Below are 20,615 nucleotides of genomic sequence, written 5' to 3' on the forward strand. Positions count from 1 at the left end.
CCCGCGTTACGTATTGCTTTCCACTTTTAGTATGTGAAGTAGCAAATTTTACACAGACTGCTGCAAAACACCAAAGAAGAAGTAGATAGTCAGAAAGACAGCCTTGAATTGGTCAAAACACTTACTCCACTGCATTCCGAGCCAAGATGGCTGGGGCTAACGGGTACATTGATACCTTTTCATACCTAAAAGATGAAAAAAATTAACAGTTGTGGATTTATTGTTCTGGACTTGCTGTGCAAAGTTCCGAAAAAGACACTGCTGTTCAAAGCTGGATTACAAGCTTCTGGAAGGCCTGCCATCACACAGACGCCCTCTATGGAAGGGCCCAGATGTTAGCTCATGCTAAACATACATAACGAGGCTAACTTGAAGCAATGCGGAGATATCGGTAACATTACGTGAACTTGGATGTATGGATTCATAATTATGGATTTATTGTAAAACGAAACTGTAGTTCCAGGCTGGATTACAGAGCTTCTGGAAGTCCTAATGATCGCACAGAAGACCTCTTTGAAAACCGTGCATCTCTTTGCTGCTAAACAAAAACAAGTCTCTACACTGCATTGATCTGGAGACATTGAATATGACATAAAACGCTTAGTTTTCTGCTGTATACCTACATCGCCAACCCTCAGGAAACGCGGATGGAAATGCAAATCAGCAAAGCGTGTTTTAGCTCGGCGCCGCTAAAAGTGCCAGTGGAAAACCCCATAGTAGCATTAGCAGTGGAGGATCCTGGTGTACTATTCCCCCACACATTTTAACATGAATCTTACATTCTGCCAGTGTATAGAACAACATCTACAGTTATTATCCACAAAAAGAAAGAACAGAGAAAATGAAAAGAGGAAAACGGAGTGCTTTCCATTGATTTAGGATGTTTCGTGGTCTTCAGAGTGATTGACATGGGTGTGATGGGTTCCCTGTGATCAGATCCTCAGAGAGGCCGCTAATCAGAGTAGTACCGCGACAGCCCAGATTGCATATTGTGTGAGATGCTGATGGAAACAGATTTTTACAATATAAAAAGCCAAGCCTGAAAAATATTTTGGATTTAATAAATATATTTTCACCAGTGATTGCTACTGCATGTGGTAAGGGTGACACACCAACCCATAATGGCCGGGCCGGACAGTTGGCAGAGGTCGGTGACTTGAGTCTGTTCAGTGTGTTCCGCGTCAGTCCGCCAGTCAGAGGAGTGCCAGCCTTCATTGGCGGTTTAACTTGTTGAATCGCCGCCGACTCAATGACCAATCTGATTGGTGGAGTGCTAGCCCTGACTAGCTAACCGGTGCACGAAACCGGAGCTGACAACACCAGTATCTTCTTAACCAAGCCATTTTCTTCAGTTCAGCCGGTAAGTAGACAACAGCCATCCTTCTTGACTACTATCACCTCTCTCGATGAAAACAATGACTGACGACAGCTGCGCTCTGGGTTTACAAGGTCTACGAGATATTCCGTCCTTTCCGCTTCATTTTTGGGCTGATAATACAGATTAGCGCCCCGCTGTTATGGAGACGCTTTTACGCCTTACGCACGAACGTCATGCACAAATCAGGGTCAAACTTCAGGGTGTTCTGGAGCCACTTTTTGACCTCAGGGAGCCAATTGATCAGCCCGACTGGTCTTCTGCCGACGGTCGGTCGTCGGGTTGGTGTGTGTCAGAGCTCTTTAAGTAAGTCCTGCAGACCTTACTATTCTGCTCGACACAAAACCATACTGTACACATCATTTACCCTCAACTTTAAAAATCAAATTTTTCCCAACTGCAAAGAAGCTCTGAGTTGATCATACTGTTATAATGCTCATTTAAGTGGCCTCCACATATTACCTCACAGCAGTTGGTTATGCTTTTTCCTCTCTTCTCCATTCACTCCTATTGCTAGTGAAACCAGTCTCTAAATCACACGCTTAGCACATAAATGAATATTAACAAAGCAGATTAGTCCTTTGCATCCTTCTACTTTTTTATTTACAATTAATAGTAAAGGTTGATAGGATGATGTTACTCCATGCTTCACGCCATCAGAAAACATTGATTTTGTAACTGTTGATTAAGATGTTGTGCTAGCTGTTTCGTGGTGCAACGCTTTAAAGAAGATACTGAACTTTGCCTTACATTTGGAACACGCAAACATTTCCCATACCATGCAGCACATGATATTTCAAAGGGCCTTGGTCTGATAAGGCAATGTTCCATGCTTCACTGGGTGTGACAACCTGACAGGTTCTGCCACAGTTCACCGAGGCCTTGTTGACATTGACCATGTCACCAAACAAAGTACTTCAAAATGCAATACACAGCATTGACAGGTTTGTGATCTTGCTCTATGACAGAACTATTGCATGCACCCAACATTTCCTGAAAGAAACGCTTTGGCGCAAAAAAAACTGTAAGGCAGATTCCACCCAACCAGTGCCTGTCTGGAACAACATACAATGTGTGGGGACATTTATTTAAGTAGTTGTACATTTTATTTCCAACTTATATATACGCTTGTACATTCTTTACTTTGTATTTTTTATCTTTATTTTTTAATATTTGTTCTTAGGATGGTATACAATTGTATTGGTATACACCTGTATTGTATATGTATTGGTATTGGTGTGAATCTTCAAAAGAGCAGCGGGCGGGAAAATTAACAAGTACATCAGTAGGAAATAATCAATTATGTTCTGTCACCCGATCGATGCAGAATTGTCCACATCTGTATCACATGACATCAATACAATGATTAATTTCAACGCCCCTACTCTATCCACATTTATTATTTCTTGTATATGCTGTATGTGTGCTGTATGTCTGATATTTAGTTGATGTAGCACCAAAAATTTCCAAACCTGGGATCAATAAAGTCTATCCAATCTAATTCTGGCAAAAGATGAAGGTTTGTGAAAAGATAGGGGCACTGCAGATTTAGACCTCTTAAGGGCCATGGCAGCCATTTTTCAAACTGTCTGCCTAATAGGCGCTAACTATTCTATATTATTATATGACTTATGATGATTGCCACGGTGTGTTCAAGCTGATTAGATCAGATGTCAGAAGACCACAGAGATGTTTTTTTAAATCTTTAAAGTTAAGGGTGCTTTATGACAAAGCTTTTAATCTGAGAAATGTTGGTTTGCTTTGATCCTTCAGATATTATTGGTCTGTCTGGTCTCATCACTCCCTCTCTGGATGAGATGATCTATGTGGCCAAAGAGATGGAGAGACTGGGAATGACAACACCACTGCTGATTGAGGAGCCACCACATCAAAGTAACATAAACACACACATACAAATCTGAGAAAATGCAGAAATATACATACTCTCACTGGTCATCACATATATTGCACAATCAAACTTAAATGTGCAATATGTAATACTGACAGCTAGTGTTTAAAAATAGTTACTGCAGTACAAATTCAAAAATACTGGAGAGAGTCGCCTCCCACCCCTCCCCAGACTCAAGTTTACGTAAGAGTTGCCAGGCTGAGACAGCAGCATCGAACAATGTTGCTAGACGCTTGTCTCAAATAGCGTGACATTACCTCCACAGCACAGCGGAGTAGCTAATGTTAGATACTGGCTATATTGACAGTCATAAAAGCCCGTGGACCACGCGAGCCTGTACCCATGTGCGGTTAAAACCCACTAAGTAGACAGGAGAGGACTTAAAAGTTTAACAAGTATTTATTTAAGTAAAATCATACGAGCATAAACGGTAACACGGGTCCTAGTTGAGCAGGCACACAGGCTTCTCTCATCAGACTGAATTTTCTGGCTTATACATGAATTCATATATCAGTCTCTAAGAGCATTTTGATTGGTTTATTAGAAGTTGGAGGAGTACCGGGTTTAGACTTTACGCCCTGGTTGGTGCACGACTGGTCCCAGTCTTTGGGCACACACCCTTCATCAGTTGTTAAGCAGACTTAGCTATGTTGATGGTCAGAAAGAACAATGTGCCACTGTTGTCCGGGTCACAGATTGAGAAGTAACTTACTTTCATGGTCAAACTGATATCAAGCTGATATTAACTTCAAGTGTTGCACTCTTGTTGCTTTCTGACCACCATCATACAGTGCTGCTTTCTGACAACAGTATCCTTTTCTCATTTTGCATGACTAAGCTGTCACAGTGCTCTTCCACTAAACACACAATACTATTCAACTATAATTTGTATCCTCATACAGCACAGCCAGCTTGACTGATTATTTTTATTTCTTACACTAAAAACTAGTGCTGCCAGTTAAACTCAAGTATTAACGGTGTTAACGCAAAACCCTTTTTAACCACGGTGATTTTTTATCGCAAGATTAACGTTCTTTGGCCCAGCAAACTTTGTAGTTTTTACACATGCTGTTGCAACAACTAGTAACGTTAGAAAAATACATAACACCACACCGGACTTAGCTAGACCGGAAAACTAAACAGGCACGCCACACAAAACTTGTACAGACAAACTTCCTCGGCTTAGAATTACAGTGAGAACCACTAAAAATAACCCTATCTCGGCCGCCCTCCACCCCACTGAACACACTTTATTGGCTTAGAATTACGGCAACAATCGCTAAACACACTGCAAACTCACTGCAAACTCACGGTCCTCCCCGCATTTACAGCCTCCCTTTGGTTGTAAAATTGAGTCTGGCTTGGACCTTTAAATCAGCATAGAAGATCCCTCACTCGTCCGCCAAAGTTGAGTTCACTTTGCAGAGCGGTAGTGGAGTTGCAATTTTAAAAGCTGCCTGTAAAACCCAGCGAGGGTATGGCCTCTCTCTCTCTCTCTCTCTCTCTCTCTCTCTCTCTCTCTCTCTCCTCACCCAGCCCAGCACACACAGTTCACCCCTAATCACAAGAGCTACTAATACATATAATTGATACTGCTCCCTTGAGGGATGGGTTAAATGCAGAGAATGAATCCTCACATGTATGTGTATGTGACAATAAAGTACCCTACCTAACCTTACCTTACATAACATGTTGATATTTTGGCAGTGCTCTCTTGGGTAATTTGTGCGCTTTGTGTTTGATAGGACACATACAGAAGTGAAGATTGCCCCACGCCACAGTTGTCCTGCTATCCATGTTCTGATGCCTTCGAGGATGTTGTGGTGGTAAGACTCTGAACTTTCTAGGGCCTAGAGTATACCATGCTTTGCTCACTCCTACCCTCTAGCCCAGGGGTTCTGAAACCATTTTTGTGCCAGGAACCGTATATTCATAAAAAGAATTCCAGGGACCTGTTGTCAATTCAAATGCCCTCAATTTTAAGATGTATCGCTTTAAACATAGGCTGTTACTGTTTTACATTACAGTGCTTAATCTTACAGGGGTTTTGTTAGCATATTATGAACTAGGTAGCAACAAAAGCTAGTTTATGAATATACATCTATTTAAACTTTCAGACCAGTTAATGTTTCCTTTTCTCCCATACAGTTAGGTCTATTTCAAAAAGCAACTCATACACCACTCACTCACTCACCAGCAGGTGGCAGTAATGGCAAATTGTATGAAAATACCAGCCCATTTCACCTGTCAATATCTCCAGAACCACAAGTGTTTCCTATCATTGTTTTGAAAAACGACCCCCGCCCCTGAAAGAATGACAAAATTCAGTAAATGGGTGTTTTCACAGCACTGTGCCAGCTCAAAAACTGAAGAAACAACAACAATACCAAAGCAAAAGCTCTCCTCCTTGCCTGTGACTCACACAATCCCACACTGCAGGTGTACGTAGCAGGCGTGAGCCAGTTAAAAACATACATATCCTGCAGCCACTAACGGGCTGCATATGTTACACGCTCAATGTAGACAAAGTCTCGCAACCTTGCCCCTATTTTCAACTGTTGCTAAATACTTGTGTGATGTGTAAATCAATGTTGTTTTTAATTTATTTTTAAAATGAAATGCACTAAACCACAATTGTGCTAGATGTCACGCCACCACCCACCCCTGCTGCACCTGCCACTTTCACGCGGCACTCGCGCTTCCTAGGTCCTGTCAGATACATACGCCCCAGAACCAATGAGCCGCAGTAACAGTCGATGGTGTTTTAAGCCCCCAACGCCTCCTTCAGGCACCTAACCGGCGCGGGCTTAAAACACCGATAAACCAAAGGAAACCCAGGCTGCTGCCCAAAGAAACACATTTTGATCTAGGCTACTTATTGTTTATGTTTTATAGCACTTAAAGCATTTAAAAAAAGACAATTATAATAGGAAAAAAGACTACTAAAAAGACCATTATTCTGGGGAATATTTCAGGGCCCGGTACTACAGGTCCAACCGCCCGGGACCGGGGCTTGGGAATCACTGCTCTAGCCTATAAAACCCCATATAGTTAATTTGATATGGAAAGAAATGTATTTATATAAAAAAGTATATAAAAAAGTTTTTTGCAAATTGATTTGATTTAAACAGATTTTTCTCTTCTAAAACCAACCTTACTGCTTTGAATTTGCTTTTAATGCATAGAGGAACAGATCTGGGACATGGATGATGACATGTTATGCCTATTTCGTTTTTTTAAAGATAATGCCAACAAAGTTTTGATCCACACAAGGATTGGGATAAGCATCAAAATACAAATAGGTAGACAATCATGGGACATTGACAGATTTCCTTCACAAAGCAAGTCCTGTATTTCATGAGAAAATGTCAGAGGGTTGAAATTAATTGACGTGGCCACAGATTTGAAAGATGTTTCAAAGTCCCTCCAGTTGGATAAGTCCAGACCTGAGTGTGTTTTCTCCTGTTTGTTTTCCTATCTGTCAGTGCTCACAGCTCCCTTGATGAGGAATTGAGGGAGGAGTACTTTGAGGACCTGAAGGAGGAGTATGAGGAGATCAGGCAGGAGCACTACGACTCCCTGAAGGTAAGAACGGCTGGGACAGAATCTGCAGGAATATTCATGTGCTATGAAGTTGTATGTTTTGTATGTTGTTAAAAAATAAAATAATAAAAATTGCTAATCATAATAACAAAAAAGAATAGCTTGTAGAAACACCCAAAAAATAGGCATAGCCAACCATCCTTGAGATCAGTGTTGCATCAGCTACGCCTTGAACCTTTATCTTTGAATTTGACAAACAGGTGAAACAATTAGACAGAACCATAAAAGCCAACTCATATTTATTTAGACTGATTAGGGAAAATTCAATTTTATTTATATCAAATCATAACAAGAGTTATCTCAAGACACTTTACAGATAGAGTAGGTTTAGACCACACTCTATAATTCTACAAAGACCCAACAATTCCAGTAATTCCCCCAAGAGCAAGCATTTAGTGCAACAGTGGCGCAGGAAAAAACTTCCTTTTAGGGAGAAACCTGGGACAGACCCAGGCTCTTGGTAGGCGGTGTCCGCCGCTGCCCGGTTGGGGTGTGATGAACAGTGGCAATAATAGTCACAATAAAGATAATAGAACTATGACTAGAAATTGTAGTTGTTTCAGGACGTAGCAGGGTGTAGCAGGACATAGCAGAGCGGCGAGCAGGTCCACGGGCTAAGCTGCAACCATGATTTAGGTGCCACCCTTAATCCAAGAAAAACTGCAAGGAGAGAAAACAAGGACTCTTGGGAATAAGCTCTCCAGAGCTAAGTTAGTAAACAAGCATTTCTGGGACAAGGATGCACGCGAGATGGAAAGAGAGAGAAGAGAGAGGGGCTCCAGTGTGTCAAAGGAAGTCCCCCGGCAGTCTAAAAACTATAACAGCATAGTTAAGAGCTGGTTCAAGGCAGACCTGAGCCAGTTGTATAAGGGTTGGTAGATGAATCTGACGACTATGAAGAGAAGCAGAGAAGAGAAGAGGACAGTCTAACCTTTGACGTGCCGCAAAATATTTAAGCACACAATGATCTTTTCACACCTCATATTAATGTTAGTGAAATTTTCATGCCATGGGACCTTTAAATGTGGCAATGTTAGTTTTTTATGACTGTTTAAAAGCCCTTCTAGGGAGGGGCATTGGAAAATAGTAATAGCTATAAATGCTGTGATGCTGTTGCACAAATGTCTGTGCAGCATCTGTCCCTATTTTAAATAAACATGAAATAGGGCGGCCTCTAGCTCACCCAGTAATAGCATTCGTCCCATGTTGGCTGAGTCCTGCAGCAACGCTGGTTCAAACCGGACCTGCTGCCCTTTGCTGCTGTCATCCCCATCTCTCCCCCTTTCATGTCTATCCACTGTCACTATTTAATAAAGGAAAAAAGCCCCCAAAAATAATCTTTAAATAAACATGAAATAAAAAATAAATAAATGATCACATCTTAATAGTGCCTTGATAAAGGTCAACGGAGGCTCAGGACTCAACTGATATCACCTTGGGACCCACATTTTCCCACATGGTCATTATGTCCTGACCCACTTTATGAAATTTCAAACCAAACTAATTTATGTTTTTTTTAAAAAGGGCTAATAAACACATATGCAATGTCAACTTTTTAGTTAAACATAAAATATACACATTTTTGTACCTGCATTCAGCACAATACTCTAATAAGTAACGGAGTATGAACAACTGCATGCTGCTGATTTTGCAAAATGAATACAATTTAAAACTGCACCACTGTTTACACACAAAATAAAAAGTCCTACCAAACAACTGTTTTCACATAACAGACGTGTGGAACCTAATGATAAAGCTGGGAATGTGCTTTACTTTTTGACTAGAGTTTCATAGTCTGGAGTGCACATTGAGTTTATGTTTTTTGAAATTTTTTAATTAGCTTTTATTGAGTTAAAGCAAAGTCAGAAAATGCAAAGTTATTCTTCTTATGGGGCTTACAAGCCTCATCTTTCAAGCCTTCTGTAAAATACAGTTGGAGCAAAGGGTAGTAAAACTGAAATACAACAAATATTACAGAAACATATGATGACCAATAAAGTATCTTCAATAAAAAAAAAAAATTAGAAAATGAACTACTAAATGAAAAACCAGAATATTGGGGTGTGCCTTCATACTCAAATTACTTACAAAACAGAGTAAAATATATAAATAAAGACTTCAGTTGATTTCAAACAAATGATGGTCGTACAGGTGTGATGTATTCAATCCAACTTTCCCAAAAGTAATTCTTTCCGTCATAAAGATACCATAAATAATGTCAATTCAATCATAAATTGTTGGTATTGCTGGTTTCAGCCACTTTCAAAGCGTGCATTGCTTTTCCGCTCGCCAGCTCAGAATTCAAAATAGATATCCAACATGAGAGGACACATTCTCTAATGGCAGGGCACCCAAATACAGGGTGTCTAATTTAAATGGCATGTCCACCTGTAGGACTGTTTGCAATACTGCATGAACCCCTTGCCAAAAAGGAATTATTAATTGTGCAAGACCAGAATAGAAATGTGTAATATTTATAAAATTGCTTTCCCCTTCATGCTCCATCCCCCTCTGTTGTCTCAGGATCGCCGGTATCTGTCTCTTTCCCAGGCCAGAGGGAAGGCTCTACATATAGACTGGCTCTCTCTGCCCAGGCCAGGTAAAGTTCACACAGATCAATGAATTCCAGTGTTCTTAAAGGGGAACTACCTTTTTTCAACCCTATTTTCCGTTTTTTTGTGTCTAAGTGACTGATGGGAACAACAATCTTTGACAATGGTCTAGTATTAAGCGAGATCATTGCAGTCGGCAGCGGTGAAACACTCTACAACCTAAGTTAAGAGGGCAGTTGTTCAGCTTGTATTTACCTTCACAAAAGTGCTTGTTTTGTCACTGACAGGCTCAGATTAATATTCTAAGTGTCTGACAACATTATGGAAAGGATTTCTAAGGAGGTCCACCTTTTGTTAAAGAGTAAGATCCTTTTTTTTTTTTTTTAAATAAAAACATTCATGCAAAATTTGCATTCGCTAAACCCACCAGACCCTATGAAAATAAATAGTAATTTTAGCATCGTAAAAAAAACACTTTAAAATACACTTTATTCAAAGTTGACAGAAACAAAACAAAACTATGAAAAGCCATTTTGGGTTAGTCCTTCCACTTTTCCAACCATCACAACACTAGTTTTGGTTGAAATAAACACATAGTTTACCGATTTATATGTGAAAATATGTTTGCTCTATACACGCTAAAAGTATTGCTTTTTTAAATGGAGTCTGGTGGATTTAGCGGCTAGCGAACTTCAGAGCTGTTTCTGGTTAAACCGAAAGGTCTCAAAGAGGTTTTTAAGGTCTACCTCTGTAGGGATCCTTTCCATAATGTTGTCAGACACTTAGAATATTAATCTGAGTCTGTCAGTGGCAAAACAAGCTCTTTTGTGAAGGTAAATACAAGCTGCACAATTGCCCTGTTAACTTACATTGTAAGCTTGTTTTGCTGCTGCTGACTGCAGCATTCTCTCTTAATACTGGACCAATGTCAAAGTTTGTTGTTCCCATCAGTCACTTACACACAAAAACATAGGAACATAGTGTCCAGGTTAAAAAAAACAGTAGTTACCCTTTAAAGCAAAACGCTATCACAGATACACTGATGCAAATATATAGCTTCAACATAGACATGTTGTATTAAGCAGATACAGAGGACATACTGTATGTAATACTTTGGGACGCTATGGAAAATGTTCTTCATTTTCTGTATGGACCTTAAAAACCAAGTGTGTTCCAGTGTGTCCTCAGTTCCTGGGCACCCGCGCTGTTCGAAAGTGCTACGACCTGAACAGTCTGCTGGACTACATCGACTGGAAGCCCTTTTCTCGGCGTGTGGCAGCTGAGAGGAAAATACCCCAACAGAGGTTACCCCAAGATCTTCAATGACAAGACTGTTGGTACGAGCTCCTCCTCTGTCAGGGTTCATCATAACTCAAACCACAAACTTCTATCCTGCTACGTGATATGCTACTCGAATGTTTCCTATGCATTTTATTGTTTTTTATCTTAACAAGGTCTTCTGTGCAATTGTAGGCCTTCCAGAAGCTTTGTTATCCAGCCTAAAACTACAGTGCCTTTGTACAATAAATCCATAATTATGAATCCATAAATCAAGTTCTGTAATGTTCGATATCTCCGCATTGCTTCAAGTTAGTTGTTCTGATTGTTTCAAATGAGAGCTAACATCTGGGCCTTTTTCAAAGAGAGCTTCTGTGTGATCGCAGGCCTTCCAGAAGCTTTGTAATCCGGCCTGGAATGGCAGAACCGTATATCCAAAACTGAATGGTTATTTATTTATCTTTTTATATGAAAAGTTATCGTTTTACTGTTAGCCCTGGCCATCTTGACTCCTAGAATGCAGTGGGGTGGGGTGCATCAACCAATCAGAGGCTGTCTTCCTGAATGTGTCCGAGATCGATCTACAAATGCACGGCGCAGTGATGTCCATGTGGATGTGACCAAGCGCCATTGCTGATGAACATCCTCATATCCTGTCAGATCTATGCCTGCTATTATAAACATTAGCACACTAAATGTGTTATTTCGCTGCTACATACACTAAACGTGGAACTAATGCGTGCACACCTGTTTCATACAGTCTGTGTATGATTGTGTATTGCAGGCAGAGCTGCAGGTCATTCAGGCAGCTCTGGATGTGTAAATGAGTGTGATTTGGCCTCCTGATGTCTCATAGCAGACAGGAAATGCATTGAAGACAAAAAATAAAGAGAGAAGATACAAGCTTATAGACTTTTCTTAGTAAAAATGGGACTTGGAGAACAATTTTCAAAAGCCAAAGGTCTTTTTCATTATTGTTCTCTGTGATTTCAATACATTTCTGTGAGATTCAATTTCAGTTTGATTTCTTCTTTTGTCTTTATAGTTATATATCAGTTTATACATTCATGTGACATCCTTGCAACATGCATATCCTGATAGCCCAGGAGCCAATATTGGAAAAATGGCTAAGGCCCCAGAGGGATTAAAAATAAGAATATTTATTTGGCTCATATTGAAATATATTCATGTCATTAATAAAAAAAAAATGATAAAAAATCTTTATTTTGGATTAACTTAATACAAAAGACGTTACTGTAACATGTTACTGTATGTTAACTAGGCAATACTGATACAATACAGTGTAATCTTTGAAAAGGTTTGTATATATTGTGAATGCACAGGTTTTATGTGCATTCATGTGACTATTGTACAATTGCTGGTGATTAGTGCAGTAAAATCATGACATCATGAAAGCTAAAAACAGTATAAGTGTCCAAATTCAAGAACACAAACCCATTGGCAGTAGTGAATCAGTGAAATGACTTCCAGTCTTGGTGTCACAGAAGTGAAACCATATCTGACCGTAGAAATGTTTTAATGTTTGCTTCCTGTAGGTTCGGAGGCCCGGCGAGTCTTTGATGAGGCCCAGCGGCTGCTCAACCAGATGATTGACAGCGGTAGTCTTAAGGGCGGGGCCTGGTGGGGTTCTGGCCTGCACAGAGTGATGGCGGACATCAGTGTGTACAAAGATGATGTCACAGTAAACCGGACACCAAGCCCAACGCTACATTTCATGGCTTACGACAACAGGTGGGTTTTATAAACAGTTGTAGTATATATCATTTCATTGCTTTAAATTCATTGTCTGTCAGACACAGGTACACACACCCACCTCATAGCAGCAGCCTTGATTGTTGGTGATGTTGTTGTGGAGCACTGGGCTGTTAAATGTCTTGTCTTTATCTGTAATGTCTTTTCTTGTGGTTGTATTTTTCTGACAGCTGCCACAGACACAAAGGGAATTTCCGAAAGGATACTTAACAGAAACTAGCTTAAAATAGTTTTTAAGGGGCGGCCTCTAGCTCACCCTGTAAGAGCGTTCGCCACCATGTTGGCTGAGTCCTGCAGAGGTGCGGGTTTGAATCCGACCCGCTTCCCCTTGCTGTGTGTCATCCCCCATCTCTCTCCCCTTTCTGGTCTATCCACTGTCATTAAAGGTTAAAGCCCCTAAAAATTATTTTTAAACTGCTCATATTATGCAAATTTTCAGGTTCATAATTGTATTTAGAGGTTGTACCTGAATAGGTTTATGCGGTTTAATTTTCAGAAAACACCATATTTTTGTTGTACTGCACATTGCTGCAGCTCCTCTTTTCACCCTGTGTGTTGAGCTCTCTGTTTTAGCTACAGAGTGAGACATCTCACTTCTGTTCCATCTTTGTTGGAGTCGCATTGCTCAGTACCTAGGTTAGGACTACTAGCCAGTCAAAGCAGAGTATGAGGGGGGTCCTGTAAGGCTGAGCAATTTTATCGATTCTGCGCATAAATCGATATTTTTCCCCCAAGAAAGTATCGATTTTTAAGCCGCAAGTATCGATACATAAGTCCCATTCAAACCCCGTGTTTACCCCTGTTCACGTTGCAGGAAGAGCGATTTGGTCAGCCAGCCGCTAGTGTCGCTGTAGAGCAGCCAACGTCAACTGGCGGCCGCTGACAAAGCTTTTAGTCTGGCCCGCAGAATAATCATGAATTCACAAAATGTAAGGAGGAAAAAATGCGTTCTGTTATTTATCATTTCAAGCATTTAGAGCAAAAACCAGCCGCCTGTATTTACATCTCTATTCACATGCCGGATTCTGTACAGCGATGCCTGAGCTCCACACACACACTGCTGAACTGAGGTGTGTGTGCGTTAAAGGTTAAAACACACAGCACCTGACTGGGAACGATACAGAGTTACCAACGACGCTGGGGGCAGATGAATTACCGCTGGTCTTTTTTCTGTAAATAGGCTACAATTAAACCTTCGTGAGTAGAAAGTCAATACTTATCAATGCACTCACCTGTGTAGACCGGCATAAACATGTAGAAAGCCATATTTCAATCTGCTCTTCCAACCGCTGTTTTACGCAAACACAGCTCTACTCTGCAAATAGCAAATTTTTACAAACAACCCGGAAACAAAAGCTGTCGGGTTTGTAGTCTAACTGTTTATCTTAGGTTGCCGGGAATCTGGAAATTTTGACAAATTCTTGTAAACCTCACCGTTACTGAACAAACCAAACTCTCCCGCTAGAGCGGACAATCTGGAGCTACTTAATATGCAGGTGAATGACGCGACGTTATGTTCGAGTGATGATGATGGTTGTATATTTTTGCAACAACATCGTTCATTGCAAATGAGGCCTACATGACGAGTGCATAGCCTGCTTATCAGTCCATTCATCTTTAAAGCTGGGCTTTTGGCTTTTCCGATCGCCAACTTTTCGGGCCTTCGCGCGTCTTTGACAGTAACATGTTTACCTGACAACAGCCTTTCTTTCTGCAAGCATTTTCCACCAATCAGGATGCTGCATACTACAATAATTTTTCCATAATCACAGACTTTAACCATCACTCCTCAGTGAACTGCCTCCTAGTCTGAGATCTTTTCTAGTTAAAGAGCCAGTTATTATTATGGAGTGTCCATTTTTTTAGGAGTTTGCTCACACTAATACATGTACATAAAATTCAGTAAGAAAGTGAAAATTTCGAACAAGAATAGGTTATTAGGTATAAATTCATTTTATTTTCTTTATTTGAAAGTCCGGCCTCAGAGTGCTTAGAAAAAATTCTGAAAAAATGTATGTTTTTATTATCCCTGCTGTAGACTCTCTGTCCAGTCAGACATATATTGTGGTAATTGATGTTTTCAGTTCAATTAATTAAATCCAAGTAAATGGAACACTCACAAGATGTCACCAAAATCACTCTGTCCCCTTTTAAATCTTTCAGAAAATGATGTAAGTGTATCAAATTATATCGAATCGAATCGTATCGCTATTGAATATCTGTATATATCGTATCGTTGAGCTGAATATCGGTGTCGTGGAGATTAGTGGTACGCTACAACCTTAGTGTCCTGACAGTACCTAGGTAAGGACTACTAGCCAGTCAGAAGCAGAGTATGGGGCGTGCCCTGACAGTACCTAGGTAAGGACTACTAGCCAGTCAGAAGCAGAGTATGAGGGAGTGCCATGCTAGTAGCTAGGCGAGCATTTTGACGTTGTTCCAAAGTGACCCACGTTTGTCTCTGAAGTAAAGGCTGGACTACAATAGAGCTGTTTGGAGCAGTTGGTGAACAGTGTTTTCTGTTGGAGATGGTAAGTCCCTTTGGGGGACTTTGGGCTTTTTCACTGCACAAAAAGATATATAACACAATAAAGGAAAGGGAAAAAGCCAAAAAGCATAATATGAGCACTTTAACTATTATGTTATATTTCATGTATAATTGTACACTACTCTTGGCCTACTGCAAACACATCTTGTTGGTTTACAGTCGAAAAAACTGAGGAGTGGACACATGTAGCATAAATAAAGCATTATGCTGCTTTACCATGGGGATGTGTGGTGCCTAGATGTACTACTTTGGATTTTATTTTGTCATGTTCTTATTTAGATTCTGAATGTGACGTTCAACTAGTGTGTGTGTGTGTGTGTGTGTGTGTGTGTGTGTGTGTGTGTGTGTGTGTGTGTGTGTGTGTGTGTGTGTGTGTGTGTGTGTGTGTGTGTGTGTGTGTGTGTGTGTGTGTGTGTGTGTGTGTGTGTGTGTGTGTGTGTGTGTGTTTTGCAGGCGGAGAAGGACAGCTCCAGTTCAGAGCCCTACCTGTGTGTGTCTGACTTTGTTGCCCCTGTAGACAGTGGCGTACCAGACTACATCGGTGTGTTTGCTGTGGGGGTGTTTGGAGCCGAGGAGCTGAGTCAGCGGTTCCAGGATCAGGGAGACGACTACAGCAGCATCATGGTGAAAGCCCTGGCTGACCGTCTGGCTGAGGTACAGTAGGGACCACTTCCTAATAGGGGTGTCACGATTCTCCAAATCTTCTATTCAATTTTCAATTTAAAGGGGCGATTGAATGATTATATAGGGTATTTCACATTGTTCCTTAAGGTCTCCTAATATGGTATAGGGTCTTGGTTGGTCTTGGTGTTTCTTTGGTTTCTGCTACAACCCTACTGTCCGTCCTTCAGGCCTTTGCTGAGGAGCTCCATGTTCGCGTGCGTAAGGAGCTATGGGGCTATAGCACTGATGAGGCTCTGCAGGCCTCGGACCTCCACAGAATCCGATACCAGGGCATCAGGCCTGCAGCCGGCTACCCCAGCCAGCCTGACCACACAGAGAAGACCACCATGTGGAGCCTTGCTGGGATCCAGGAGAAGACTGGTGAGAGCGCCAACCATTTCATAACAGTCATAACTGCTGTGGAAAGGCTCCCAAGGCGCTTGTGTTGTTCTTTAACATGAGATGCAAAAGGTTTTCTTAGTAGCCTTTGAACAGCAAAATGAAATCACATTTATTTTTCTCTTCTCAGTGCCTTACCATGTACTTAGGTTACTCTGAGAAATCAGGTTAAACAACTACTTGAGAACATATGTACATGCACTGTAGTAACCTGGTTACTGTAAGTCTACATATACATGCAGAAGGTCAGTGATCAGAAAACTCCCCTACCCCTGACCTTATATCGAAAGCATGGCTGGTTTATTTGAACTTCTCTCTTATTTCATCCAGCTGCGCTTATACTTTCCTTGCGTGGAAGTGGAAGTAGTGTTTGCAGGTGTTCCTTTTAGGTTTCACATTGCCTCGCAAAACTTCACCAATAAAATAGGGCAGCCTGTATACAGCTTGGGAGACAAAACCCACGATGAAAACATCTCCACCCAGAACAAGAGGTTGCTGCTGCGCTAAATTTGGTACGCAGCAGGCATCAAATCACATCAAGGTACAAAAATAACATATTGACAACAGCAACAAATGCAGAAAAATTCCACACCACAAATGAAAACAAGGTACACCTGCCATACTGAACCAGAAGCTAAAAAGACAGCTAAAAACATTAGGAACAGCACAGTAAAGAAATAAATGTTAAGTGCTGTAACGAGACAAGTAAAAATGGAATGTAATACATTTAATACATAAATAATCTATCCAAGCTATCAAACACTGATACACATAAAAGCAAGCGAGTTAATGGAGTAAATTAAGCTTCTCAATGGCCACAGACAGTTCTTGTTCTGGGCATTCTGAAACTTTATAAGGGGCCCATCTTGCACCCAGCGCGGCGCAAGCCCGATGCAAGTGTCTTTGCTAGTTCAAGACCGACGCAGTTGTCAATTTCCCGTCCAGGGCCCACGTGGTCTAAATAGCAAATGCACCTGCGCCGTCTTACTGGGAGGCGTGTTCAGGTGCATTCTTGGCGTATTGCTATCTTGAGTTAAGCCTTGATCGCGCATTGTTGTTGGTGTGCGCGTGTGTTTATGTGTTATCATGTGGGTATTATGTTTTCTCAGCTTTACTGTATGCATATGTAATTAATACATATGTGTATTTTGTCTGTGTGGTCGTATTATTCTGACAGAGTCCCTGGCCATGACCCCTGCTGCCTCAGTGTCTGGACTTTACTTCTCCAACCCTCAGGCCTCATACTTCGCTGTGGGAAAGATCACCAAGGAGCAGGTTCGGCTAACCATCCACATGCTATTAATAACTATGAAAATGTTATTGTAAATGAGATATCCCGTTAGTGGGGGAACTCCCAAACACCATACCATCACAATGGGTGTTGTAGATGTTGGTGTTTTGTGAGTGTTTTTTGTGACATTAAGTAAATTAGATTAACACAGGTTTGCAACCTGACTCACAACTGGATAACAGATCTCTGGACCGGACTCACAAGAACTAAAATATTGTACATACAATGACTATAATATGACATAAGAGCATAACAACCTCACCTTACATATAAATTGTATACAATAGAAAGTATGTTACTCCTAATGGAGTAAGTAGGCTGTATATGTAATCAAAATATGACAGAAATTTTTTTGATAGTGTTATAAAGAGACCAGGTATAGATTCAGGACTGACCAAGCAACAATATTTGAAGTGTATCATCTTAACTTAAAGGTGCCCTGCCACACAAAACCTTTTTTACTTTAAATTTTTTTAAATATGTTAGGTCCATATGTGTTTGTGTTATGTGGTGAATGTGAAAACGAACTGCTACCTCCTCTGTCAGCTCTAGCCACTGAACAGAAATAAGCGGAGAAATCAGACCAATCACAAAAGCTGGTCAGTCTGACGTGGTGTTGCCTGAGTTCATTACTATTCATGAGCTCGCCCACTTGCGCTGGGTAAAGGATGCTGATAGCCAGGCTCTCATTGGCTAGCTGTTAGCCAATCAGAGTCAAGCAGCTTAGCTCGTTGAATATTAATGAGAACGGGCACAAATTGAGCTGAGTCTTCCTGTAGGCTTTCTATACCACGCTAGAATGGCTTGAAACAAGGTAACCAAGGCATTTCTTCCACAAAAAATGTTAGAGTCCATGGTAGAACTTCAGACATTACCACAAAGTAATGAAATACGTGTGGCAGGGCACCTTTTAAAATTCTCAAATAAAGGCAGAGTCACAAATAATAGCCCTAGCCAGGACAAATAAATATAGGTCAGTTGATAAGAAAGGCTGGGTAAACATCTGTATAGTGGCTCAGCATAATATTGTACATTTCTACAGCACTAATTTCATCAGTACAGTGTCATGTGATTCTCATTACAGGACATTTTCATTTTAAATATCTTGCAGGGAATGATGAAGAACAGCTTAGCTTTCTCTTCTCTAACAGAAATCCTGTTTTCATTCTACTGAGTGCTCAGTGTCATGACTGCTGTTGTACTCATGGGATCAGTGCTGTGGAAATGTACATTATACGAATTTATCACGACAACAAGGGAGGGACTGTTGAGTTTGCATTACCCGGACATAAAGATGAAAGGTTTGTCTATAAAGCTTTTTTCTGGAGACACTAAAGGCTTTATACTACCTATTTCACATACGCAGCAGTTCTCTCCAAACACCTGTAAACACACTTGTGTAAAATCAGTGGAGTTCCCCTTAAAAAGGGACGTTTAACATATGATATGATTTTAAACATAAAATACAGTAAATTCTCAAATGAGGGCCTTTATAAAAGGTGCAATATGTAATACAGACAGCTAGTGTTTAAAATAGTTACTGCAGTACAAATTCAAAATACTGGAGAGAGTCCAAAATACTGGAAGAGAGTCGTCTCCCCAGCCCCCTTCTCCCCACACTTTCGAAGTTCACGAGGGTTGCCAGGCTGAGACATCCATAGTCTCGCTTTGCGCAGACCCTCCTCAAAAGCACGCTGAAGGAGCATCCACAACAATGTTGCTAGACGCTAGTCTCCACATTGCCGGACATTACTCCACAGCGCAGTAGCTAACGAATGCTGGCTATATTGACAGTCATAAAAGCCAACTGACAGACACACTTCCTAGGCTTAGAATTACGGTAGGAACCACTAAAAATAACCCTATCTTGCCGTCCTCTCCACCCGACTGAACACACTTTATTGGCTTAGAATTACCGGAGACAATCGCTAAACACACTGCAAACTCACGGTCCTCCCAATTTACAGCCTCCCTCTCTTGGCTTAAAATAACTCACCGTTGACGGTTACGGACACTGAACAGGCTACACGTTGTAAACAGCTGTGGCCCGCTTGCCTGGTCATCCGGTAACGTTAGCAGTTAGCAGGGTTAGCATGGTGGCGTTAGCCAGGACCAGTCAGGATCACTTTACTGGCTGTGTCTCAATTGTTGGCGGGCTGCCCACGCAAAATCAACATAGAGGAAACACTGAATTTGACCCCCAGCAATAGAAATGCATCTCCGTTTAATTTCTTTGTTTGCTTTTTGAAAAGTAAACTTAAAAATACCTCCCAAATCATACTTACTTTCATATATTGAAAAATTAGCCCCCTGAACATTATCTGCGTTATTTCATAATAAAACAAATCCTTTAATTTCATGCCTTTAGAATTTATAAACCCGTGGATTTGTGTGATCAAAGTAACCCGCTTTATTAATAATACAAATAGCCCTTTTTGTAGGAAGATTATTGAATTTAAAGTTGTTTTATGAGAGGAGCGGGACACATAATCCGTCTGAACTTGTTTTTCCTTGCTCTTGTGGTCTTCAGGTGGAGGACTATGCCCGGAGGAAAGAGATGTGTGTGGAGGAGGTGGAGCGATGGCTGGCTCCCATACTGGGCTATGACAACGAGGCGTAGAGTGTGACCACTCCAGCAGTAAACTGGACCACACGAGGGATCAGAGCAGGGCACACCACCCACAGGAATCAGGTTTACAGTCCGACCATTTCTCTGTAGCTCACACAGGTTCTACCTATGGCTGCTCACGCAGGGATTCCCTGACATTACATAGTATATCACACCAGGTCTTACCATTTTACTCAACATTTCTACTGGACATTTCAGTACTGTAAAACAGGGTTTTTGTTCTTGTTTTTTTAGCTCTCTATGCCAAAGGTTTATGACAAACGTTCTACTTTTAAACACTCCGGACCGCACCACGTTGTATGTAATGGTAAAATGATCTCTTAAATGAATGTATATTAATGGAATGTTTCTATCAGGTCTGCAAATGGAGTGAAATAATCAGTGGTGTTACATGACAGTCACATGTGTCTTCAGTAGTACTTTGATCCCGATTATTTTTGCTCAATATTGAGATGATTATGATTTCAGCACTCATACACAGTCGATACATGTGCCAACATGATTACTGGCCGTAGTGTTAGCAATAACTCAATTTGCTTATTATAAAAACTATTTTAAAAGATTTATTTCTCATTTACTAAAATTGGGCAATACA

General features: G+C 40.9%; 1 pseudogene; it reads left to right on the plus strand.

Annotated features, from left to right (window-relative positions):
* Positions 1-6,769: 6,769 nt before the first annotated feature.
* On the plus strand, positions 6,770-20,064 carry LOC120555344 (annotated as a pseudogene).
* The last annotated feature ends 551 nt before the right edge of the window (positions 20,065-20,615 follow it).

This window comes from Perca fluviatilis, unplaced genomic scaffold (genome assembly GCF_010015445.1).
Source record: "Perca fluviatilis unplaced genomic scaffold, GENO_Pfluv_1.0 PFLUV_unplaced_scaf_81, whole genome shotgun sequence".
Taxonomy (NCBI): domain Eukaryota; kingdom Metazoa; phylum Chordata; class Actinopteri; order Perciformes; family Percidae; genus Perca; species Perca fluviatilis.